Genomic DNA, 25,303 nt, shown 5'->3' with positions numbered 1-25,303 from the left:
AGGGCTTATTTTCAGGTTAGGTCTCATTTTCGGTGAAACAGGGTATGTACCCTACATGTTACCAATAAAAGCTTACAAGTTCAGATGTGGAAAGATATGATTAGAGATGAAAGTAGTGTTACTAGCAGTAATAATATTGCTGTTATTATTGATACTGTCATTTGTTTGCTTATTTATTTCATTTCATTTATATACCACCACATTAGAGCACAGAAGTATTCTGGACGAATATGATCAGAATCAGTGGGACGTAGCAAGGCAAAAGTGAAATTATACAATAATAAAATCATAGAATAAACCACTGTCTTTTGCACGATCCCCATCCTCATCTGTTGCCATTCTCTCTAAATTTTATTGCTTCTATTGTGAGCGATAATCTGTAAAATCCGAAGAGTCCAAGAAATGCAGGCAAAGATTTGCAACAATAGCATGGAACATGTTACAAAGAGTAATTTAGCTGAATTGAACAGGAAGATCATAGACATTAGAATAGAGATGATCTGGTGCAGCTTTCGTATGATAAAGAAATGTGGTATGCAGTAGAAACTGAAAATTGGTTTTAAGTGGCCAGGGAAGAAACATTAAGATGAATGACTAAAAGACCTAGGAATCATAAAACATCAAAATCAGAGAGCTAAAAGACAGGTCGTGAAGGAGACATGAGAAATACATATTCTTTCAATTGATCATGCAAAGTAAAAGTTATGTGAAAAGAAAGGTAGAAAAGAGAACTTTTTGAGTGAAAAGGCTTTGTAGTTAAGATGCAACACAACATTAAGATGCTGGTGTGTTCCAATTCAGAATAGCTATGGTTACATCAAACTTCTAGGACAGTGGTTCCCATTCTTGGGTCTTCAGATGTTCTTGGACTAAAACTTCCAGAAGCCTTCACCACTTGTTGTGCTGGTCAGGATTTCTGGGAGCTATAATCCAAGAACGTCTGTGGACCCAAAATTGGGAAGCACTGCTCTGGGAGGTGGGAATCAAGAAGAATTTTCCATGGTTTGCCTAAGATACCTGGGGCACCTTGACAAAATTATTACTACATTTTAGTCCTTAGGATTGCAGACAGTGCATGTCTTTCAGTTATGTTGTTGCATGTCCCTTTGAATTTTAACAGCTCCACAAATCTATTTTTAAAGCTTTACAAATCTGTGTTCACTTTCACTTGTAATAGGTCAGTGTTAGTACCCAAAAAATATTCACAAGTGCTTGTTGACTCATGCATCTGATATTCATTTCAGTTCCTATTCGTGCAGAAAAGATGGAGACAACTCCAAATACTGTATGCTGAACCAGATATTATTTCTGGTTATTTCTGTATGCTGAATCAGATGTTAAAAAGAAGTGAATTCAGAAGTATGACTGACTCATACATCTCTTAATCTCAGCTGCTGCTGTAGCATGAGAAAATTGATACAAAAATGATGTCTTACTATAGATTAGATCTGAGTCCTTTCTTAGCCTAATAAATCAGAACTGAGTTTATATAATTGATAGATACTTGGTATTCTCTATTCCTTTGCAGTGTTTGTATTCTGAGGCATTCTATGTTTTATAGATTTCTCTAAGAGCGAAACTGTCAGTTTCTCTTTGTCCCACATTTGAATTTTGTGAATTCTATTGAATTCTTTTTTTAAAAAAACTGAAATATTTCCTCATGTCTTATCTATGTTGCATTCTTTTTTTAAGTAAACACATAAGGAGTGGAATTCTTAGGAAAGCATACTTGGTAAAATCTGTGTTCTCATACTTACGAGTGAAGCCTCGCGTCTATTCATAATCAGAATGATACTGAAAAAGTATTTTTAATATGCTTTTGACTTTTTCTTTCTGAATTGATACTTGGACCTTTTTTGAAATCAATATTTTGTCCTTGGCACACATTTTGACACTTTTTGTGAAAATGAGTATTAATTTAATTTCTATTCACTTGTCTCCAGTGACTTAATCACAAAGCCAAAAATCCACTTTGACTACATAACACTTCAAAGTTCACTATAACTTTTTTCCATTGATTCTAGTTGCTCTCTTGAGTGAGGATCTAAGATGATATGAAACTATGTTTGTGAATAATTCGAGATTAGCAGTGCCAAATACTATCACAAGAAATAATATTTTCCACATTTCTACTTCACTGAAGGAAAAAAGGAAATTGTTGAGTGGATTTTTACATATATTTAATGTAAATAAAATAGTTAAAACTTTATTTCTTAATCAAACTGTGCTTTGGCCATTTTATTTACAATAAAAATAAAGTTTAGTTTGGGCAAAATAGTTAAAGAATTCTCTCATATTAGCGCCACTAACCTTGTCTTTCTTTATTGCAGGATTTGTGTGATCTTGATTTAGTCTCTAACCTCTCTGCTTGAACTGTTTGATTCAGTTTAGAGTTAAGGACTGCAGAGCAGAAACCTGATTTGTTGGCATGTGGTTCCACAATAGAATAAAGGCAGATTTTGAAGCTTATTTTAACATATTTTCTTTATCTGGCTGAAATGTTTTTTCTTTTGTTTGCTATGATTTTTTTCTAATTATGAATCTTATCACCTAGTAGTGTTAAATAATTCAGGTTTCTACTATCTCAGTTCCCTTCACATTGAGGCCTCAAAAATGATCAACATGCTACTGATGTCACTCCTTTGCCCACTAGGGTTTCTCGTAGAAAGAATGCCATTTAGTTTGCATTATGTGTAAGTTTCCAGTACTCTTGGCTCATGGTCCTAGCAGTGGGTCCCCCTAAACTCAGGACAGAGGCCAACAGTAGTTTCTTCCCTCTGGATATTACTACTTGAACAACTCAGAGTTGTGACTGTGTTTCTTTCATAATATATTGATTAGCCCAAACATGATGGGAGAGAGAGGAGGAAGGTGTTTGTGCAGAGGCCCACGCTGTGGGACTTAACTTCCAACTAAGGATGCATAGGATTTTATAGTTAAGGTGCTAATTACGTCAATAGCAGAACAATTGATCATTAACCCAGTTTTCAAATAGTAAATGTTAAACAATATCATCTGCTGCTCTTGCAGCTCAGATTAAAAATCTTGTTCTTGTGTTAAGATGTTAGCAAAGGCATTTTGACAGCTTTACCATACATCTTTTATTCAGAAAGGCTTCTAATCCTGAACCTGCTCCTTTGTTTGAAATCAAGGATCTATTGATTAGCTGTGGGACTGCATGTAACTCACTGGTGACTGAGGAGGGTATATACACTATGGAATTAGGACAGTTAAACAAGGAAATCGATCAGCTCACTCTGCCACCGCTGCTACAGCAGCAAGCAGTTTCTTTAAGCTATTAATTTTATTATTAGCACACCTGGAGACACAGTTTCCCTGAGGGAAAAGCAATTCAGTGTTATGTGCTACAAAGACTAGTGGCACATGATCAATGAGATAGCTGAGGCTGCAAGCTTCTCTGGAATCCCTTTCATTGGAATTTATGGTGGATAAAAGAACGTTGCCTTGCAAATTTATAACCTCTTTCCTTTCTTTTTCTTTTCCCCATTTTTGTTTACCATCAGTCCTATTTGAGAAGGAAGTCTTGTGATGCTGAAACTGAACCCTGAAGACACTTAGTAAGGAATAGGTCCACTGAACCCAGTGAGATATCCAAGTTTGTATGACTGGATTGACAATTATGCTATGGCAGTGTTCACTTAAATGACAAACCATCAATCCTGGTTTGATAAACCACAAGATGCAGGGTGTCATGATTATAAGTATCTTCCACAGCATCTGAACTGGGGATTATGATTAACTGCTTCCCAGGAGGTCACAATATTCAGGTTATGGCGTATAGCTGGCCTTGTGTTCTATCTTTTTTTGAAGTAATTAACAAGAGTCCCCAGGATGGATGTAATGGGATACTGTGTTGAACTGCATTGTCTTGGTTTGTTTACCAATGTATGTAAAGAGAAGAGGGAACTACCAGTGATTGTATACATAGTAGCTCAAGGATCATATATGATGCTCATGTACATCATAGTTATTGTCTCAGGATTGATGACTTACTGCAATGCACAAATGTGTTCTGCATTTAATTCATCATAGGTGATAACATGCAAGTCCAGTTAAAATGCATTTTTTCCCTCTAGGTTGCTTTCAAAATTACAAATCACTGTGAAAAATGTAGTTGATACAGATGGGAAAGTATGATGAACATGCCTCTAAAAATTCGGATAGGCTTATTGGATTCATAGTTATGGACTTTTTTAAAAAAAATCTGGAAATGGTTCATTTTATTGTACATTAAGGAAGAGGAGATTCATAGCTACTTCTCTGAGAAAATAGCTCTGCCACCTCTTCTTTACCACCCAAGGCAAGTGACTTCTCCTGTCTGACCTCGAGGCCAGTGCTATGCATTCTGAAGAGGATCTGCTTGTAGCTATTTGATGTAGCTGTGATACAGCTCCAATATATACTGTATTTCTCTGCAATCTGAAATAACCTCAGCTGTATCCTATGAGTTCATACTTTTTCTGTGTTACTGTAAATTTTAGAGGTTACTTTATAGTAAGTGTGGCTTCATTTAATCAGAGAGGAAGAATATTGCATGGTTCAGCTGCTGTCTCATGGGTCTTTTTGTAGATGTTGAGGCACCAGTGAAATGGAATTCATTTTTTAAAGAAATAATTAAACAATAACTATTTAATCACTTTGGGAGTTGGGTTTTTGTTTTTTAATGGGGGAAACTTAATACTATATGGGCAATTTTACGGGATGTTGTTGCTCGAATAATAACTAATTAGTCTTTAAATAAACTTTCTGAGCTCTCTTGATACCACAGTACCATGTGTTCAATCATACTTGAAACCTAACAGTAGTAAGAAACTTTCTGCCTTTACTTGCAACGAATGTCAGGAAGGGAACCGTCAGTGCATCCATCCAGTGATTGCTTTTGCCTCTCTCTGCAACCCCACTCATTCAAAAGGGCGCTCTTGGTGGGACAATTTTATTTTATTATTTTGAAAAGTCATGGTCCATTTTCATTTTATTTCACCTTTTCTCAATATGACTTTTTTCTGTCAGAAAACGCTGTTCAGAGAGGTGTTAGTTATGAAGTTGCTGTAGGCTTCAATGTTGCATATTGTTGGCACTGCACTTCTTGGAAAGTATTTCAGTAGTATTTTCCTCTAATTTGGATATTATTGAAAGTGATAAATATTTTTTTCAAAATAATTGATGTATTAGTAATCTAGTCCTTGATGCTAAAGTTGAGTGTCAGTGTGAGACTGACATATACATTAATAAAGTTACATTTCCTTCAACAAAATTACCAGTAGAAGTTCAATTTATATGATATTCTGAGCCTGAAGAAATGTCCGCGAATCAGGTATGCATTGTTGTAAGAACCATGCTTAGGAACTTTTCCTTCATGCATGGAAGCATAGTAAAACTAGCTATGATGAGTAGAGTATAACCAGCCATTATCTTCTGTTCTCTGCCTTCTCACAACTATTTTCAATTAGCTCATTTGCCTCATGGCAGTTGCTCACTTTGGGAGAATGCTAAATTGAAAGGCCACTTACAGCATAAACAGGATTGGTTGTTGTAGTTTTTTCGGACTGTTTGGCCATGTTCTGGATAAACAGGATTATTCATGTGCTCTGTGAATGATAGAATGAAAAATAATGGTGTTGTTTGTTTTTTGTTTATTTACAATGGTCAACAACTGTCTCTACATAAATAATGGAGGGAGCTTCAAAAACTGCAAGATCATATAGGGAGAATAATTTGGTGAATTACAGACTGAGGCAGCATAATTCAGGATGTTGAAAGAACTAAGAAAATGTATGATGGATGGTGTGTAAGGCAGTTTCTCAGTAATGAAGAAATTGGATGTGATATCTGTACAGTTTTATAATACATATTGCTATATATCACTGCTACTAAGTTCAGTAGCTTTTATACTTAATTCAGGAAATGTGTTTGCATCATTAGTAAAATCTGGGGGAGAGAAGTGTGATGAACTCTCTGCGTAGATTACCACTGTTTCACAAGTCTCTTATATTGTGTCTGGTTTACAAGGAAAATAAATATGTTTTGCATGAAGTCATTAACACTACATTTTTTTCCTTAGTGAATGCCTTGTGTGCTGAAGTAGGAGACAGTATTTTTCTGTTTCAAATCGAATTAATGTAAAGAGTTTTAAGTTAAATATTATACTGATTTTTCTGTTATAAACCATGTGGCTCATTCCAGGGGGAAAGCACAGTGTTTTTTCAATCCTTATACAAGGATTTGTGTTCGAACTTCTGGATGCTGGCAGGAGCAACATAGGGCTCCTCCAAATGGAGCATTTGCTGTCCACAATGTATCTGCTTGTTCCGTAAAGTTCTTGGTTTTTATCTTTGCTGTCCAAAGAATTGTAAACTCTTGATGAACAGTGACAACAACTAAGTTTTTCATGGCAAAATGTGTCTTCTTTGAGGCATGGTTCTTTTTGTCCTGACTTCAGGGCAGAATTTAGCAATAAGGCAACATCTTGATATTAAAATATCATTGTATTTTTTTTAAGTGTGAACAAAATTAACAAACAAACCAAATAGCTGCAGAGCAGAAATCCTGGAAGGGAATTGGTTTTGTGGGGTTTTTTTCCACTCTTTTTTTAAAGGAAAGTTAAAAATGTTTTTGGAGCTAATGGATCAGAAGAGGGTGGAAGTTCACTGTATGATTGGAGTCATCAGTTGGAAGTTTTTAATTAGGTACAAAATTACAATAACAATAATAAAACATCCAGACAAAAATGAAAAAAAAATCCACAAAAATGTTGTTATAGACATCCACTTCTTCAGATGTATCCTGGAAAGCCTACATAGAAATATAACACTCTTTAAGATGCCACAGCATTTTTTTGTCTAGATATGCAGGCCCTGGCCTTCACTTGATGCTGTATCAGCAGGACGAAATGGGAATCACATTGCACTGCACTACTTTCATTATCTGAGTTGACAGACTTGGTCTCAGGTGCACTCTTGAAGGGATTTTTTTTTAGTATTCATGTAGAGACATATGTTGCCAGAATGGCCTTGGGATTCATGGACACCATGGCATTGATGGGTCTGTCACATGTTATGGGTCCTACAAATGTGTCAGGGTACAGTTTGAACCTGGTATTCACATCTGGGCAGACAGAAGATGATCTGAAGGAGGTAAACCTTAAGTTTTCTGCTGTTATCATGGTCAGATCATTACCTGCTGAGATTTGGACTTGGTACAATGGTGTCCTTCTGTGGGGTGGATGGACCTATTAGAATGGTCCACCCTCAAAGACTGATGAATCCAGTTGGCTTCCAGAATATCCTAGGGGGGTTTCTGGCTGATCTGCTTGGTGTTTGTGTTTAAGCCCGCATGTTCAGAGGTGACCTGGGTAGTAAACATGATCACTCCTAAATGCTCTCTTCATTACTGCGCTTGACCCTCCCCATGGTTTGTGTAAGAGTTAAGGATGAAGCAAACAAGAAGATGACTGGAGAGCAGATGGAGGAAAGCTCCATTGGAATGCAGCTTGGCTGCAGTCAGAGAAATGTCCAGCAAATATTGAAATTTACTTAGTCTCCCTTCCAGGCTGACGAGACCAGCAAAAAGAGACCACAACACCAAATTGATTAAGGTGACCTCCAACCAACAGGTGGAACTGTTTTGAGTTATCGTCAGCAGTCAGGAAGGCCATGCACCCTCCAGTTTAAAAGAAACTATAATAAGGCCCATTTTAAAGAAAACTAATTTGGTGATGGATGATCTGAACAACTATATATCCATCTCAAATAGTCCATTTTGGGGCAAGTTAATTGTGAGAGTGGTAGCTGACCCATTGTAGGCATTCTTGGAAGAAACTGATTGATAGACTGGATTAGAGATGGGGGTATTCGTATATGAATATGAATACCCATGCATAGCTGGACGTAATGAGGGTCTGGCCCTCTGTGGCCAGACCATCCACTTGACACCAGCGGCTCCAGTTTCCCTTCCAGTTGGCTATCCACTCGTCAGCCTGGCAGGGAGACTCGTCTTTCCTCCTTTTGCCAGGAGTGGATAGCCGACCACAAACTCCAGAGCGATTGGAAGGGAAAGTGGAGCCAGGGGGCCAGACCCTTGTTACATCCAGCCGTGTGAGGGTATTCGTATACGAATACTTCCATCTCAAGTCTGGATCCATTTCAGTTAGGGTTTAGGTTGCACCCTGGTACCAAAAGAGCATTAGCTGCCCTGCAAGATGATTTCTTAAGGGAGGCAAATGAAAGTGTGTACGCCTGTTGATCCTCCTGTGTCTTTCTGTGGCCCTTGATACCATCAACCACAGTGTCCTTCTGGGGCTAACAAGTTTAGGAATCAGGGGCGCTGTTCTCCACTGGTTCTGGTCCTTCATTGAGGGCCAAGCCCTATGGTACCAGTTGGGGATGCTGTCTCCAACCTTTGGACCTTCTGCTATGGGGTCCCATAGGAGTTGACCATTTTTCAAATGCTTTTTAACATCTATATGAAGCCACTAGGAGAGGTTATATGGAGATTTGGATTTGCTGCCACCAGTATGCTGATGGCACACAGCTCTATCTCTTTTTTTCCTTCGTCTACAGGTGATGCTGTACAGGTCATTGAGCACTGACTAATAATGGGGTGTACAAGGAAGGGCCAATAAATGGAACTGATGGAGATCCTCCAGAGTTTGTAAGACAGATGTAGGATTATTAAAAGTAACAGATCATGCATTGGTAAAAATGGAGTTTAAGGTTTCATGTGATTATAAATAAGCTAGGTGATGGAGGATAGATACAGGTATTTCACAACATAAACATATAGTAGAGAACATGGAGAAAGAATTGATGCAAATATGGAGTATAAATGATAGAGGAAGTAGTAAGGAAAGCCTGATTTTGGATCCTATCAAGTTTGTTGCCCAGGGTTTAAGTCTTGTAATTTAAAGAGGCAAAAAGAAAAACAAATGGTAAAGCTGGAGGAGGAAATAAGAGGGTTGGAGCTGAATTTTATAAAAGACAGAGACATTAAAATGGTGTCAGAAATATAAGATAATAAAAAAGAACTAAGGATACTGAAGCAGAAATGATTCAAAGGAATTATATATAAAGAATATTTTGAATTTAATAATAAATGTTCTAGAATGTTGGCTAGAGCCACACAAGCAAAAGAAGCGAAGAGTGTAATTGGAATGGTTAGAAATCAAAATGGTATAAATAGAAATTTAATGAAACAGAAATTGGAAGTATTTCATAATTTTTTAAACAAACTTTATAAAAGTTTATTAATTGAGCATATTAAAACATACATGGAAATATGAGAAATAAACTCTAAGAGAGTGATAGAGATTTAATAGAGCAATTAGTGAAAGAAGGAGAAGAAATAGAAGATACTATTAATAACTTAAAGATAGGGAAGACACAAGGATGGATGGATTGGGACTGGAATATCAGTAAAAAAATTAAAAAGAGATTGATACGAAATTTCCAGACTCTTTCAGGTTTTTTAGTTTCATATTTACTTATTCAAGTCTCTGTCAATAGGCCACATTAAGCCCTACAGAGCCCTTATTCCACAGATTATTTACATCACTCATCAATATTCCCACCACATCCTCAACAGTAATATATGAATTAAAATTAGCAGCAGGAAGAAATAATACAGATGAGAAAGAGAAGCATCAGCGACATCATCTAATCATCATTACCATCATCAATGATTCATCTCCTTTCAACAGAACTATGCAGGACAACACTATTTTATCACATCACCACCATCATCAAAGCATCAAGTAAGCTTTCAGGTTCAAGAGAGGAATGTGAATGAGGCCAGTTTGAATGCAAGGGTCAAATTGAGACAATGCAAATGAAAAAATGTAATAGTTTCATTGCTACCTCTTTTGGAATCCCAAATCATTTGCATCATTTTCGTTCATCAGAAAAATGAAAGATGGATTGTCTTTTCTGTATTTTTCAGATTAACCCGGAAGTCCCATCCCTAGACGATGTCAAGCATTTTGTAAATCCCGATTTTGATTATCACCTTTAATGACCTAATTCCAACGTACACACTTACATAATATTGCACTACTGGAGCACTAGAGCCCGTGGCAGCACATGATGTAACTTATGTATCTGTTCTGTATTGTACTAATTGTATCTTTAGAACAGTAGCTCCCAACCTTTTTCAAGTCTTGAGCCTATTTTATAATAAACAAGTAACCTGTGACACCCCCCCACACACACACATTTGTATAAATAGGCAATCATTGTCATTCCCCAATATGGCAGCACTGTCAATGCTGCTGCTGCTCAGCCTCCTACTGCTCCTACCATTGACTCCTCAACCACCACTTCAAAACTTGGGAGGGAACGGGCTGGGAGAGGTTAAAGATAGGGAGAAGAAAAGGCAAAGGAATTCAAAGAAGGGCCAGGTGGTGGGTGGACATCACATACCTAAGGAGGGGCCAAAACCTTCATGTAGGAAGAGGATCTCCCTCAGAAACTGTCACAAAACTTTCTTTCCACTTGCTGCAGAAGAGGCCGGTTATTTGTTTTTGTGTCCCTTGCCTGGGCATTTGTTGTGTGGGTTCCCCCCCCTTCTTTTTCCTTTTGCCCCCTTCTTTAGGCTCTCCAGAAGTGACATGTCACAGATAAAATATCGTTCTTCTGGAAGTGGCAGCAATTATATCTTTATGCTGGTATTCCTTGTGAGACAGTAGAGGTTTCTTCTCCCCCCCCCAAAAAAGGACCTGTTTCTCATACATACACACTAACTTTAACATCCCTCCTCCAAAAGGTCAAGGAAGTAATTGTTTGACAAGGGGCTACAACACATATAAGTTAGCCCACAATCCCTCAAAAAAAAATTTTTGTTGACTCTCTTGGGGATCACAACCTGCAGGTTGGGAAACATTGGTTTAGAACCTTGGAATGTATTCTGGAGAGATATTTATAAAATAAGAAAGAAAAGAAGAAATAGTGAAAACACATTGCTGACTCAATTTAATAGAATATTTATTTAAAAGAATATTGAAACATTAAATGTACAAATCAACATATTTATTTATTTATTTATTTATTTCATTTCATTTCATTTTTACCCCACCTTCGCCCTGTAGAATGATTCAGTATGCTTACAAATGATTTTCAAAAACAATTAAAACAATTTCAAATATTAAAATCACTTTATTAAGAAAAATAAACATGTTAATTCTTAAAATATGCAAATGAAACCCTTTTAAAAAGTTTTAAACGCACATTTAAAACATTATTTAAAATCCCCTTCTCAGCAGTAGTTTGCAAAGTTAAAAAGCCTGCCTGAAAATAAAGACAATGGAGACGGATCCAGAGTGGGGTATGGAGGCAGCTCCATGCCCGGGATTCACCCTTCTGCTGCCACCTCCACTTCCTCCCCTTCCACCGCTGCCTGCCGCCTGGTGGATTATTCTCCCCCCCCCCCAAGTTTGGGCACTCAGACTGAAAAAGGTTCACCATCACTGGTTTAGGGTTTTAAAGATTACACACCTGGAGCTGTTTCTGTTGTATTGTGGATCTCCTGTTTTGGATGATAAAGATATCTAGGATTTTTTTCCTGACCTGTTTTGCTTCAAGGAGATATTTACTTACTTAATTTTTCCTACAAGCTATTCCTTCTTTGGTACAGTGTTGGTCAATGGAACTCAGGGCTGTGCAATTTGTAGCATTCCGTTTTGGGCTGTGCTTCTATTCCTGTTGTCTTCTTACTGTGGGCAAGGGGGAGATGGCATTTTGGTAAAGTTGGTAAAGAAAGGAGCTCCTCAGAACTCAGGGAGTGGTGCACCTGCAGATCCCAGACAGATCTCAAGGTTGCCATCCTAGAGAACATGAGTTTTTTGTGTCGTTCCCATTTGGATCATGATGAAGTTGTTCACTGCGATCAGATCAAAGGTTTTGATGCAAGCAAAGCAAAAGAAATGTTTACAAATCTACAATATAAAAGAGAATATAATTGTATATGTTCTTTATAATCTCATATTCATCTTCATAATCAACAATCGTATAACATGTTGTCACCGTGAAATGGCCATTATGTAAAATACAAATAATAATGTATAATGTTCAGAAAGCCTTCTCCAGCACTGCTTTAGTGCTGTATTTTATATTTACAGTATATTACATAGATTATCTGTGGGCCAGCAGTCTGAATGCTAAAATCTCAATATGTGCCTTATTCTTGGATTAACTTGAAGTAGAAGCACCTGATTCAGCCTGAATAGTTTCATCAACAACTACAGAGACAACATTTGGACTCCCAGTGTTATCAATGGGCAACTGGTGCTGGGACATCTTCATCTTCCTAATAATCCTTCCAATCCTAGTTAAGCAGGCCTCTATTGAAACACTGTGCAGATTCAAGCTAATTCTCAGGCAGTACTCCATAGAAGAGAGGACTAGTCAGTGCAACTTGATATGTACAAGATGAATGGTATCCAGAAGATGCTCACTGAAATGTGCCTGCTCTCAATTCTAGTCTGAGGATTACCTCTGTCTCCAGAAATATTGGAAAACTCAAATCCCTATTACATAGACCCAGTTTTTATAGCAGTATGTGTTTGCCACAGATCCTCTCACTTAACTCATTGCATCATTCTACCTTTTGTAGTTCTGCTCTGCAGACTATCGACAGATGCATCTTTAGGAGACCTGTCCCAGATAACCATGTTACTATCAATAGTTTAACATTGTTCTGTGACATACTAGCAGTAAGGCCGGAGAGGAAAATTCTCCTCTGCCTGGTCCATTTAGCCTATCTCCTAGCTACATTCTATATGGAGGAGATTTCAAAGTACTAAGATCCTGTATGAGTGAATGATAATCTTTGTCGCCTGTCTTGCTTTCAGATATGGAGACAGCATGCATGAGGAAGTATATGTTGGCACCCAGCCTTCATCCGATTCCTGATCAAACAGCTGTTCTATGAGAGGTGTTCATGTGCAGAAGAGCAGAAAAACTCAAAGTATGACAGAGCAGAAGCTGAATGATGAGCCAGGGCTCACAGCCAATAATCAATCAATGCTGTAGGCCATATCAAATTAAGAGTAGAATGATAATAAGAAACAAGTCAGATGGGAAGCAGTTATCTGTCATAATTCAGAAGTCTGTGTCTGACAAAAGTTTTGCTAGATATGTTTTGTCACTATACGTTCTGGCAATGCATATGTGGATATGGAATGAAAAATTGCTAGGGTTTCTATAAAGATAACACACAATCCCGGTTGTGCAATTACATGTAGACAAGTAGTGTGGAACTGCTTGTCACCAGGGGTTCTGCTCATGCAATATATATTCCTCTTAGCTCATGCGTAGTTTCCATGTCACTGTTACAGTTGTGGCTATCCAGTGATGCTCCTTAGCAAGGTTTATAGCTGAGTGATTTACAGCTTTGTCAACACTAGCATTCAGAGTTCAAGAGCAGAATGTGCACTTTTTCTTATTTTCTAGATCCCAGACCTCATCCTCTACTTTTCTGCCAGCTCTCCTCTGTAAAGCAGTACCTTACAGTCTTACATGTCCAATATGTAGGCTTTATGTGTTGACTACATACTGGCTTATGTTAATGTACTGCATGGGGTCACAGAGAACACGTGTATCATGCAGAAGAATGAGATGTGCATTAAAAATGCATTCATCTATACAGGCTGGAAGAGGAGGTCTGAGACATTTCCTGTGTCTTCTTGAGTCAAACTTAAGAACTAAAAACAGAAATAGATAACCATTCCATTCATACAGTAGCCAGTTGTTGCTTCCCATAGGTTGCTTCCAGGAAAGTGTTGCTGGATGCATACTGTATGTCTATAGAGTTAAACAGTAGGCTTATCATATTTTCAGGTGTCATGAACTGCCACTGATTGCCATTTGCAGGTTCACTAGCTTCCCATGACAGAAAGCAAAGCTAATGGCAAGCAAAGTTGCTTACTAATCTATTGTTGCTTTATCTAACAAGACAGGCACTGTGAACTGGACTGATATTTGCAATGGTGCTTCATGTAACTCTGAGGCAATCTATAAGAACTGCAAGAACTTTAAATGTGCAGTTTGTCTGTGAAGAATGAGAGTTTTTCACAAATGTATGTGCATCTTTTTCCTGGACCAATTCAAGACTTTAAACCATTCAATATGTACAAAATTTCCAGAAGAACCAGGCTGGTCACTTGGTGTGCAGCATAGCTGACCTTTGATAGTATGGAGATTTTCACTGAATCCAGCTATTCTCCACTACACACACACACAAACTCAAACACCCACACCCACACCACTACTGTATGTTCTTACAACATTAAAGGGAAAAAATACACCACTGGAATCAACATACAGCAGGGCATATGGGCCTACACATGCTATGATTGAATAACCATTTGGACAATTAGAACTGAAGTTATAATTTTGCAATTTTACTGGTGGTAGGCATTATTTCTAGCACGTGAATGCAGTGAAGGTAGTGATGACCTGTGCTGTACTGCAAAACAATGGTAGACAGGTAGGCATTGCCACTACTTTCCCTTTATTGGGATGTCTTCATTGTGAGGAAATAGAAGGAAACTGGGACTTGTAGTCATGTAAAGATGGATAGGGATGATAGGGATGATAGGGACAGGCAGACATTTTAGATAAACAAGCCTGTTTTTAGTCACCCTGCAAGTGTCTGGTTGAAGACAGTCTAGTTTAGAACTACTTCCAGAAATAGTGGAATTATTACGTAATGCTCATTCCAATGCTTTGCGTATTGGAATGCTTGACTAATTATAAATAAAAAGATGTACATAGTGTAGTGAGAACTCCTTCATTAACATCTGGCTTGCAAAGCTTTGCAAGGTTTTTTTTTGTTTGTTTGTTTTGTTTTTCATCTAACTTGTCTAACATAGTCTTATAACATCATCTACTCCTGATTCAGATTTGCACCATGGTTTGCAGAATGAAAAACTGAATCCTCCCCTTGTGCTAAGACAAGAAATCTATATCCAATAACATAGCCATCATGCCATTTGACACAGACATGAATACCAGTTGTTATTGGTCACCTGATAACACCTGTTTAAATAAAAAGTCATAATTCGTGTGCCACCCACATTTAATTGTTTTTAAATCTTTTCTTTTTTGTAAATGGAATATTTGTTATTCTTCACAGCAATATACTTAACTTTATTATGCCACTCTTCCATGGAGCAATCTTACTTTCTCCCAAACTTGGTCTCACAGAGGAGAGGCTTGATTTTTCCAGCTCCAGACTCAGGAAACTTTCATGAATCCACAAGGAAACAATAAGTCAAGCTATGTGAGCTTGTGACTGCTCCTAATGCGAGCCCATAACTTTCAGAATATAGAAAGGAAAAGCAAGCCAGTACACCTGTGCCTCTTTTATCAACTGCTGGGTTGGATGAGGTGGTGTGTAGGCAGATGGACTTGTCTCTGCTCCTTGATCTGTGTTGTATTTCAGAGATACAATACAAGGACAAATAAATGTTCCTGTCTGTTGGCTGGAGGCATGTTCTTGACAGCCACACATTTTCACCAGACAAAATCTGTGGACTTCTGCTACAGACATCACTAAGGAAAAAGGAAAAATCATTTGTTCTGTATTGGCAGAAAATGTAATCCTTGTAACTAGGGATGCTACAAGTCAGCTGTTTTTCTGCCAGCAACCACCATCTCTCTTGGTTCTTGAACTTCTTCAGCTTCTGTGACAGGGGATATGATCTGAACTGCAGAGGCCTTCCACCAACAAAGCTGCTGCCAAAGGGTAGACAAAACTAAGTAGGTGTCACCAGATAGGTCCACTTCAGGGACCACGAGGATAAAAGGATAAAAATTCAAATCAGTCAATAAAGAAATCTTGATAGTAGTAGCACTGGATAAATTTCTACTGTCTCTTCAATCAATAGGCCTATCCTTTTGTGCCTATTCTGTGTTTGTGTAGCTACATGAAAAGGAACGGATCTGAATACCAACAGAAGCTAACACCTCAGTGTTAACTCACATGTTTTGCAAATTTCTAACCAACCATACAAATATGCCATGTTACATCTCTCTTTTATGTCTGCGGAAGTGGATTTGTCCACAAAAGCTAACATTAAAATATAACAGTAGGTCTTTAAGGTGCCACAATATTTTTGTCCTTTTTATTTGTTTTTTTTTAAAATTATTATTATTTTCTTTTCTTTTTTCTTATAATACATGAAAGGAAGATACTAGTTTCACAGAGAGAAATTTTGGGTAAATTTCAGACAACATGCAGAAATACTTCTCTTGAGACTTGAAAAATTGCTTATCAGCCTGTTATGCCACATCCTAAGCAAAATCTGGGAGATTTTTTCACATCCCTACTTCCTCAGTTTTCCTGGCAGAGAGAAGGAGTAGGACATCTGATTGTACCCAGATAGGTATTTGGCAACGGTACTTATTCAGCGAGTAGGAAAATTAATCTTGAAGCATCTCTTTAAGCAAAATAATTCTCAAGAGTTTTAAGTTACAGAATGTACAGAATCATGCTGTATGCTGTTTAAATTGCATTTTTTATACATTCTGTTTGTTTCAGAGAAGTATTGGAGAGTGTGTAGTTTTAATTGCATGCTACTGCCACCTAGCATCAGTTCATAGCTTTGTGCTTATATTCCTGAAATTCTCAGAGAGATTGCATTTGGATTTAGATTTTTTTTTCTACAAGGTTTATGGTTTTATTCATTTTTCACTCTTTTAAAACCAATTAAACATAACTTGCGTATTTACACAGAACATGGTCTCTTGAGTCTTTTGTACATATGTTCTAGCTCAAAATTTTTATCAGAAATTCTGAAATATTTTTATATATGAATTATATTTACTTGATCACATAGATATTTAAATGATTATTGGATTTGTATTCACACACACAAACACACACACACACAATTATTTAGAATTTGACCAAAATGTTATTTATCCCCATTGTATTCTTTGTAGGATTATGAAACCAAGCACAATAATGCTAAGTAATGAACTGACGACTCATACAGCTGTGGAAATATTTTATGCACATCTAATTGCGCATTCTTCTTTGTATTCCATAATTAGCATATTTGATGTAATTATAAAATTAGTCATCTTCAGCATGGCTTTATATAAACCTTTGTTTTGTCTGTGTGGTTTTTTGTACTGAATGCCAGCATGTTGAGAAGCAGTGAGAGAGACAGTAATGCAGACAAAGTTTCTCATGCAGGTTAGTTTTGTAAGATCATGATCTGCAAACTTGAGCAGTATAATTCTATTGAAAATCAATGCACTAGAGAACAATTGCACTATATCTGTTGCCTTCTGATGTTCTTTGCTAATTTGTAGTTTTCAAAACATGGTGTGTTTAAGTAATGTTGCTAACAAGTGAAAACTGTACACTTACATTGTTACTTTATGTAATAAATCTTTTATGAGCTGTAATACCAAATGTTAATCAATAGACATGCCAGAGCAACTTCCAATACAACCTTGTAGAGTTTCTTAAATTAATCCTTATTAAAAATATTGACTTATTGTGACTTACTAGGCTTGAAACTGACAAGAGTTTTTCATCCTAATTAGGAGGTTAGGCTCCAGTGCTTAGACTGCAGATAATAATCCTATGATTGTTTGTCTTAAAACATGAAAATCAAATTTTGCCAATTGTCACAATTATGGAAATTACTCAGGCTCTTAGAAACTATTTGCTAACTGTAGTTTCTCTCTTTCTCTCTTTCTCAGACAGGCCCAAATAGTTTTTTGCGATGTCGATCACATGTAAACTTAAAGCCTGAATCACAAATATTTCAGGAGACAAATTAATATACTTAAATTTGTATGTACCAGTAGTATTTTACTATCCAAACTATCTTTCCATAGGTTATATGATATCATTACATTACCAGCAACTATTACTATTGTTGTTTTTTATTCATCTGGAAAGAAAATAGAAAAAAAGGGAACTATTAGCTCTGTTTCATATAAATGTATATAATTGATTTAATAGATTTTTATTGGAATGCTAGTAAGAAACACAACTAAGTACTAGTGTATCAAAAGAAGTATATCTATTTCTGAGAGAGCATCAATATGACCATGTTACTGTATTTATTTATTTATTTATTTATTTATTTATTTATTTATTTATTTATTTATTTATTTATTTAGATTAAACTTTTTTCTCTTCCGCTTTTGTAAATATAGCACAAATATTGGGAAACTATTTCTAAAGACATTGCTGCTTAATTTTATATTAAATGTCCAGTTAAAATCCAGTTACTATTCATAAAAATCCTTAACCTGAAATATTTTGCTTTTGTTTTTCAACAGTTCTGTTAAATATATGTTAATACCAATAGAGTAACCAAGTGATCCTACAACTGGCATGTCTGTAATTCAGTTGAAATCTACTAAATACATGCAGTATTTCTACTTAAGGCACAGTGTTTATGCATGTTTTGAAACATGCAGAACCTTACATTTCAAAATATTTCTTTAAAGGTATCAAGTGGGGTTTTTCAGAATGTAAATAATCATTGTACAATTATTTAATTATTTCATCTTCCTAATTAAAATTCCTTTTTAGCCTTAAAATGGTTAAAAAATAGAAGATTTTTTTGTGGGTGATTAGTCAATGCACCACAGTAAGATTAAGATATCTGCTGTTTTTTCTCTTGCCATAAAATCCTTTGCTATTATTTACTGACATTTACTTTTCTGTCTTAATTCTGTACCCCTTGCTAGGTTTTATATAATGAAAATAATTTAGCTGTACAAATATGACTGATTATTATTCAGGACTGCATATGTAATGAACCTTGAGGCATATGAAATCAGTATAGTTACAGAGCAGAATGGTGCTAAATCTGTTTGAAAAAATTCGGATTTTTCATCACCACTGTATTTTGAGATGTGACTCTTAGTTGCTAAAAGTGAGTACAAGACTGCTATGTCTCTTTGTGTGTACTTTTCAGACATGTTATTGTAATTATTAAGGTTATTTATAGCAAGGATAAGTGTTGTTACCTGTAAGGCGAGGACTACGGAACCAGGATACCATAAATTAGAGGCAGTAAAGGAGTACAGGAAGGACCAGTCTGTGTATTTCATATTTGTTCCAACCCAGCAAAATAATATTCAACTTGAATTAAGTGAAGGCATGAGTGTATGAGCTTGGTGACAAGCACAGGTATCATGGTAGAGGTTTGAAGGTTATATAACGAGTGCCAATATAAACTGCTAGTCAGCCAAACCAAAAATTCATTCATACAGAGAGTGCACAACTATGTATAAAGTTGGCTGCCATCAATTGCTTGCTTACATGTTTGCTTTTGTTAAGCTGACAGATGTAAAGCCTGGCTTGATTTCATTCATTGAGGGAACTTCTTTCCCTTCCTTTTTTTTGTGGGTGGAGTCAATCTCAAAGTGATATCACATTTGCTTATTTAAAAAAAATCAAGAAGGAAAAATGTATTAACTCTTGTGTTGTTGTGTGAACTAGTAATAGCACTGATGTTAAATGGAGTAGGGAGTATTTTATAATCAACCAGCCTTGTCTTTTTTACTTGGTATGTGTGTGTATCTAGATTTCAAAAAGAAAGGTGGGCTCCCAGAACTAGGAGTTTTACACAAAGAAAAAAGTAAAGTAAAACCAACAACCATTTGGCATCGTGTTTTTATCATATGGCATCATATCTCAGAAAATGAGATATACTTTGGAGCTTGGAGAATCCTTGAGAAATATTGTGAGCATTTCAGTCGGGGTTGCTTTCAAGAGGAAGTGCCCTTGATGTAATGTTTGGAAGGAGAATGAAGATGAGTAAAGCATCTGTTAAATTCTGCCTTCGTTTGAATGAGCAGGTCTCTAAATTCATTTGTGTGAGCCAGGGCTTTCCATCCACTCACCCACCCACCCACACATGCATACTGCCTAGCACTTCAAGCATGGGAAGGAAGTGGTAAAACTAGCAATAGATCCTCCCAAAACCTGGTAACAGGTATGTTGTAGACGAAGGGAAATGGATGTGGTTCTGGTAGTCCCAATCCACTTTTAACAGAAGAAGTAACTCTGCGATGGGTTGGGAAGCAGCTGGTGCCCCCATCATCACATTGCCCTGACCTGTTCTAAGTATGTTTCTAGCCTTAGGAAAAGGAATACAGTAATGAGGGATGTGAGTATTCCAAGGTTTTTGTATTTGAACTGAATATTCAAAAACAAATTCAAAGGTATGTGAGTTTGAACAGCAGAATATTTATCATTGGAAGTAGAAATGTGCTGTCTCTTCCATTTTCACTGGTAAACCATGTCATATGATTGGACATTCAAACAATTGATGGGCTGAGGATTGACTTTAGTTGTAAATTGGCAAGAAAAAATGTGAATTGCCTCAAATATAAAAAGGTTTTAGTTGCATCACGAGCTACACACCCTATTGCCCAATCGGTGTGTACATACTAACACGACTGGAACTTGTTAGCTAGTGGCAGATTCTCACACTGGGTTATGCAATTTAACCTAAGCATGCATAAATCAACAGGATTCTGGCCACTGTGTTTGGCGTGCCATACCAATGCAATTTTATTTTTTATGGTCTGATAATTATTCTTGAAAAGGCTTAAGTGTTTAAGAAGGGAGCCTTCTAGATCTGATTATTAAGCCCTAAGGTCTTAGGATATTGTATCCAAGAGAGTCAGTTTATGTTGCCAGTTGTCATTTCAAGTGCATTTCCATCAAGTTCATTGATGAAACAATAGCTTCATGATTCCCACTAGCAACAGCTATATACTGCTTTGAGAGTGAACATAGCTGTATATAGGTTTAGCTGTTTAAAAAAAATCTTAATAGGTTGTTTTAAATTGTTGCTCAAATAAAAGAGAGAACATACAGTGTATAGTTTTCATTTCCAGTGTAAAATTGTTGGGGTATTTGATTTTATCTTTGAACATTTGCTTAAATAACTTTTTGATGTTGCTAAAAAAAGTTAAATGACATCTCCTTCATCACCGCTTGCAAAGCTCTCAGACACTCTGCTGCCCTGACCCATCCTTGATCACAAAGGAAGCCATTTTCTTTGTGTAGCATGTAGTTCTTTACCATTTTTATCACTCTGAATGTATTTTCTAGTGTTTGCAGGGGCTGGCACTTCATCCTATCTGCTTCGATATCTGCACTTGTACTTGATTGTGAATTTGAAAATATTGCAATGGACTGTAGACCTGATTTAACTTCCAGGATCTTCTGCGGTATCATATCTTGTGCATACTCTACTGTTCTAATTCCCATAGTACTCAGTTCAAAGGTTTTGTGCCACAGTTTCCAGCAAGTGGTGATAGCCATAGAACTAATTCAGCATGAAAGTTGATATCCAGCCATTTCACAATAAAATCTGTCCACTTAAATACCATTTCAAAAATAGTTTCAAATACAGCCTTGCACAGATGCACTTGCCTGACACTAAGAACTAATTGATTTGTTTATCTGGCAAGTAGAAACTTTCCAAAGCTGGGACTAAACTTCTTTGTTCCAGAAAATGTAATGAGCAGATTAGCAACAGGGAAGGAAGTGGAGTTTAACTGCTTGTAGATCATTTCCACAATCTAAAAGGAGACAACTCTCATATGCAAGCTTTATTCATTGGAGAGGTCAAGGAAGAGGATAAGACAGCTGACTATAAATTTCAGTAGGAAGAAAAAAAATCTCATTTGTAAAATTCACTTTGTGAAGTTGATGTGCAGTACGTGCTAATTGTCCATGAAATGCAACAGGTGCAAAACTCATTTACAACTCAGGTCTGGGTTTAGCAGGAAACAAAATCTCAGTTCCATTCACAAGCATGATCCCAACACATGTTTATCTTTCTACATAAGCTAATTGTAGTACTAACAGGGAGGGATGAAAACAGTTATATGTTTGGAGTCTGTAAATTATACTAAACATTTAAACTAGATTTGCTTTGCAAAAGCTACAGGTGGATCTTACACATGATGCAGGGGCACAGCTCAACAAAGGCATTTGGCTAGTTGCTGAAGCAACAGAGGTGGATCTAGCGTGGTTAGAAAGCGAAATGTGCATCATTAAATTGTACTTGCATTACTTCTCCCCTCCAGTTGGCAGGAAAATACCATGTTGCAGCTGCATATCAAAAAATCTACTATTCGAGTATATCTTAATCACAATTTCCCTAATTTCTGACCAATTTCCCTCATTTTCTCTGACCAATTGCCATGTTGCTGACTTTCCGGAAAGTGGCAACCCTAGAAGGATTTCATTTCATTATTCATTGTGTTTCTTTCTAAAAATCAAAATGAAGCTGTCAAAACAGTCATAAATATTTGCATGTGCAGTTAAAAAATTCAAAGAGGTTTAAAAAAAAAAAGACATGGAAGAAAATACCAGAGTAGGAAACCTTTGAGGTAGCCATAAAATGTTTCAGCTGACTTAGGTCTAAGTGAGGCATGCAATAGTCATTCAACTAGTCCTACTAATGTAAGTCCTAAGATATTGATAAGTGTGACCTAGGTTTATATGGAAATGATGACTCAGTGAAAGGAAAAGCCTTAAAATCTGAAAAAAAATTATGTTTCCAGGTCTCAAGGAAAGAAAGAAAGTTTCCTTGGCTCAAGGAGAGAAAGCTGTGATTTCAGCTTTCTGAATGATTAAAGATTTCTACTTGGCTAATATATTCAAAATGTTTAAGTGGAACACTATGTAAAATTTGTGTTTTGTTCAGCCATATTAGTTGAGGGAAGAAGAACCAAATATTAGGAGCTTTGACAAAAAGTGAATACATGGACAGGAAACAACCTATGTTGAGTTTAAAATCTGAATAAGAAAAAAGTAACATAGGGAAACATACAGTGATGCTAATATTTTTGCTAAAATCATTCTTAAAATCATAGGAGGAAAGCAGGCTGATGTTCTGTTTCAATTGAGTTCAGAAAAACTACATATTGTTCTAGAGAATTGCAAAAAAAGTATCCATAGTAAAAACCACAGTCTTTTATGGATGACAGGAAATAGCCTTAAGAAACATTGAAGAGAATAATGTTGGAAATTAGGATGCTGCTCATGTTTTTGAGATAGAAGTGTAGATGTAGTTTTGAAGATATGCTTAACACAAACTTCAGATACCAAGCCTATGCTCACCTCTCCACTCACACAGAATGAAATATAAGGAAATTATCCAAATGAATATCGTTTCAAAAATAAATATATCAGAGTTGGGTGTAGAATTAGAAAAAAAACGATTGGCCAAAAATATGACTAGGAGATTCAAAGAAGTCTTAGCAAAAATGTTTGAGAAATTTCCTAAAACACAGAATGTACATTGTGTGGTTGATAGTTTAAATATAGCCATCGTACATTCCTGTGAAATCTCTATGGTATGAAATTGTCAAGTCAGTTATCAACGTCTTCTGCCAGCCCTCTCAAAGAGATACAGCCTTCAAAGCTGTAGTAAAAGAAAGTCAAGACGTGAACCACCACAATATTGGATTGTAAAGATGGATGGAAAAACCTCAGACAATAACTTGGTTTGTTGAAATGTATTCATCAGTAGCACAAATTTCACACACTTTGCAGAGCTTCAATACAAAAGAAATATTACAGCTAGCTTTTTAGTTTTTATATTCTGTAACAGCAGGAGAGTTCATAATGTCATTATTCATACTAAATAAGCTTTTCTCTTTTAGTACCACATTATGTCAGGCACTTCAGAAGGTGGATCTCATCTTGTTCACTGCTGCAAACATGTTAAAATTATAATTTAGACTTTGCAAGATATAAGAGAGTCCTGAACATGTTGATGAAATTTATTCTTTGGTAGAAAATCTAGTTTACGACTTTGGAGCAGGAATAAAGAGGCCAAGAACAACCAGTTGTGATATGGGATGAGACGGCACACTTGCTGAGAGCACCAAAAGAACTATAAAATAAATCTATCTCATATTCTGAATGTAGTACTAGCAGAAAGGGATGAAAACCGTTAAATGATTGCAATTGAATTCTTAATTTTCTGACCACAATATGTTCATCACAAAATTGCAACTACTTATTTCCAAGAAATGTTGAAAATGCTAAGTCTCAGTCCATGGAGCAATATTTTAAAATGTATGATGGTCCTGTTGAAAATTTTCCAATTTAAAAAGCAGAATTGCAAAGATGGAAAAATAAATGGAAAACAGTGAAATGCCAGGGACTGTATAAGAAGCAATAAAAAATTGCAACCAATCTTTTTATCAAAATGTTTGTAAAATGTTAGCGATCCTAGCTATTTTGCGAGTTTCTACAAGAACACATGATAGAATATATTCATGCTAAAGACTTTAAATACATGGTTCCACAGTTCCACAGGATACACTTGAGTAACAGTGCTCGCTCTCCTAACTGACTCTAAATTCCCAATTTGCAACAGAAAGAAAAATACTCAGTCTAACTTTTATTTTTTTTTAAGTAACAACTGGAAATATTTTGTTTTTTAAATAGTACATTAACAAATATTAATTAACAATAGGATTGTAGATGATGGAACTAATTTAATAAACATACGTTTTCATATTAATGACTATTTAAATTTTGGTAACCTCAGCCTACTCAAGTTAAATCCTTGCATTCGTGATATGGCCATAATGAACATTATACAATGTCCACCACTTGTCCACCTCTTTCTGTCATGAGTTACCCTCCTGTTTTGTAAGAGAAAATTTTCTTTCAAAGAGGGAAACTGTTAGGTTGTTTCTGGAAACTGTGTTTCAAGAGCCATTAAATTTTCTGGAGAACTGCTGGGTGATGCCTTTGCATAAGCCTGATCTTATGCACTGTTGTGAGGTAAAAGTGTTGGAGAGTAAGATATTTATGCTGTTTTGAGGTCATTGTAAATAAGTGCCTTTAAAATGTAGCAGTTAAGAAAATAACATTAGTACCTGGCTTACATACTTACAGTCCAAACAATTCATGAATTTATACCCTGTTTTGGCAATTTCTTACATTCTGCACAGAATGCCACAGTAGAAAATTACTCTTTTTCTCTTTGTGAACCTAAGTAAATTAAAAGCAAACGCATAAAAATATGTAAAACAAAAAACAAAACAGAAAGCGAACAGCCCATCCAGTGCTTCCAAGTTTTGAAATATTTTGTCAAAAAGATAGCAGCCATTACAGAAAAAATTGACATCTGAATTTATGCAAAGGTCAGTTTTTCAAATATAAGACCTGTCAAGACCAAGAAGATAAATCTCACCACCTTGCAAAGAGAGAGAAAAAATTACGGTTACTATTTATTTTGTGCAAGACTGAGACAAGTAAAGATGTATATTATTAT

At 36.3% G+C, this 25,303-nt stretch overlaps 1 protein-coding gene across 8 annotated transcripts in view; it reads left to right on the top strand.

The window, feature by feature from the left end:
• TENM2 (teneurin transmembrane protein 2) overlaps positions 1-25,303 on the top strand; it is a 1,058,578-nt gene that overhangs the window by 151,251 nt on the left and 882,024 nt on the right. The window lies entirely within an intron of this gene.

The sequence above is a fragment of the Pogona vitticeps genome, chromosome 2 (genome assembly GCF_051106095.1).
Source record: "Pogona vitticeps strain Pit_001003342236 chromosome 2, PviZW2.1, whole genome shotgun sequence".
In the NCBI taxonomy this organism is placed as follows: Eukaryota; Metazoa; Chordata; class Lepidosauria; order Squamata; family Agamidae; genus Pogona; species Pogona vitticeps.
This window is presented reverse-complemented; position numbering and strand designations above follow the sequence as displayed.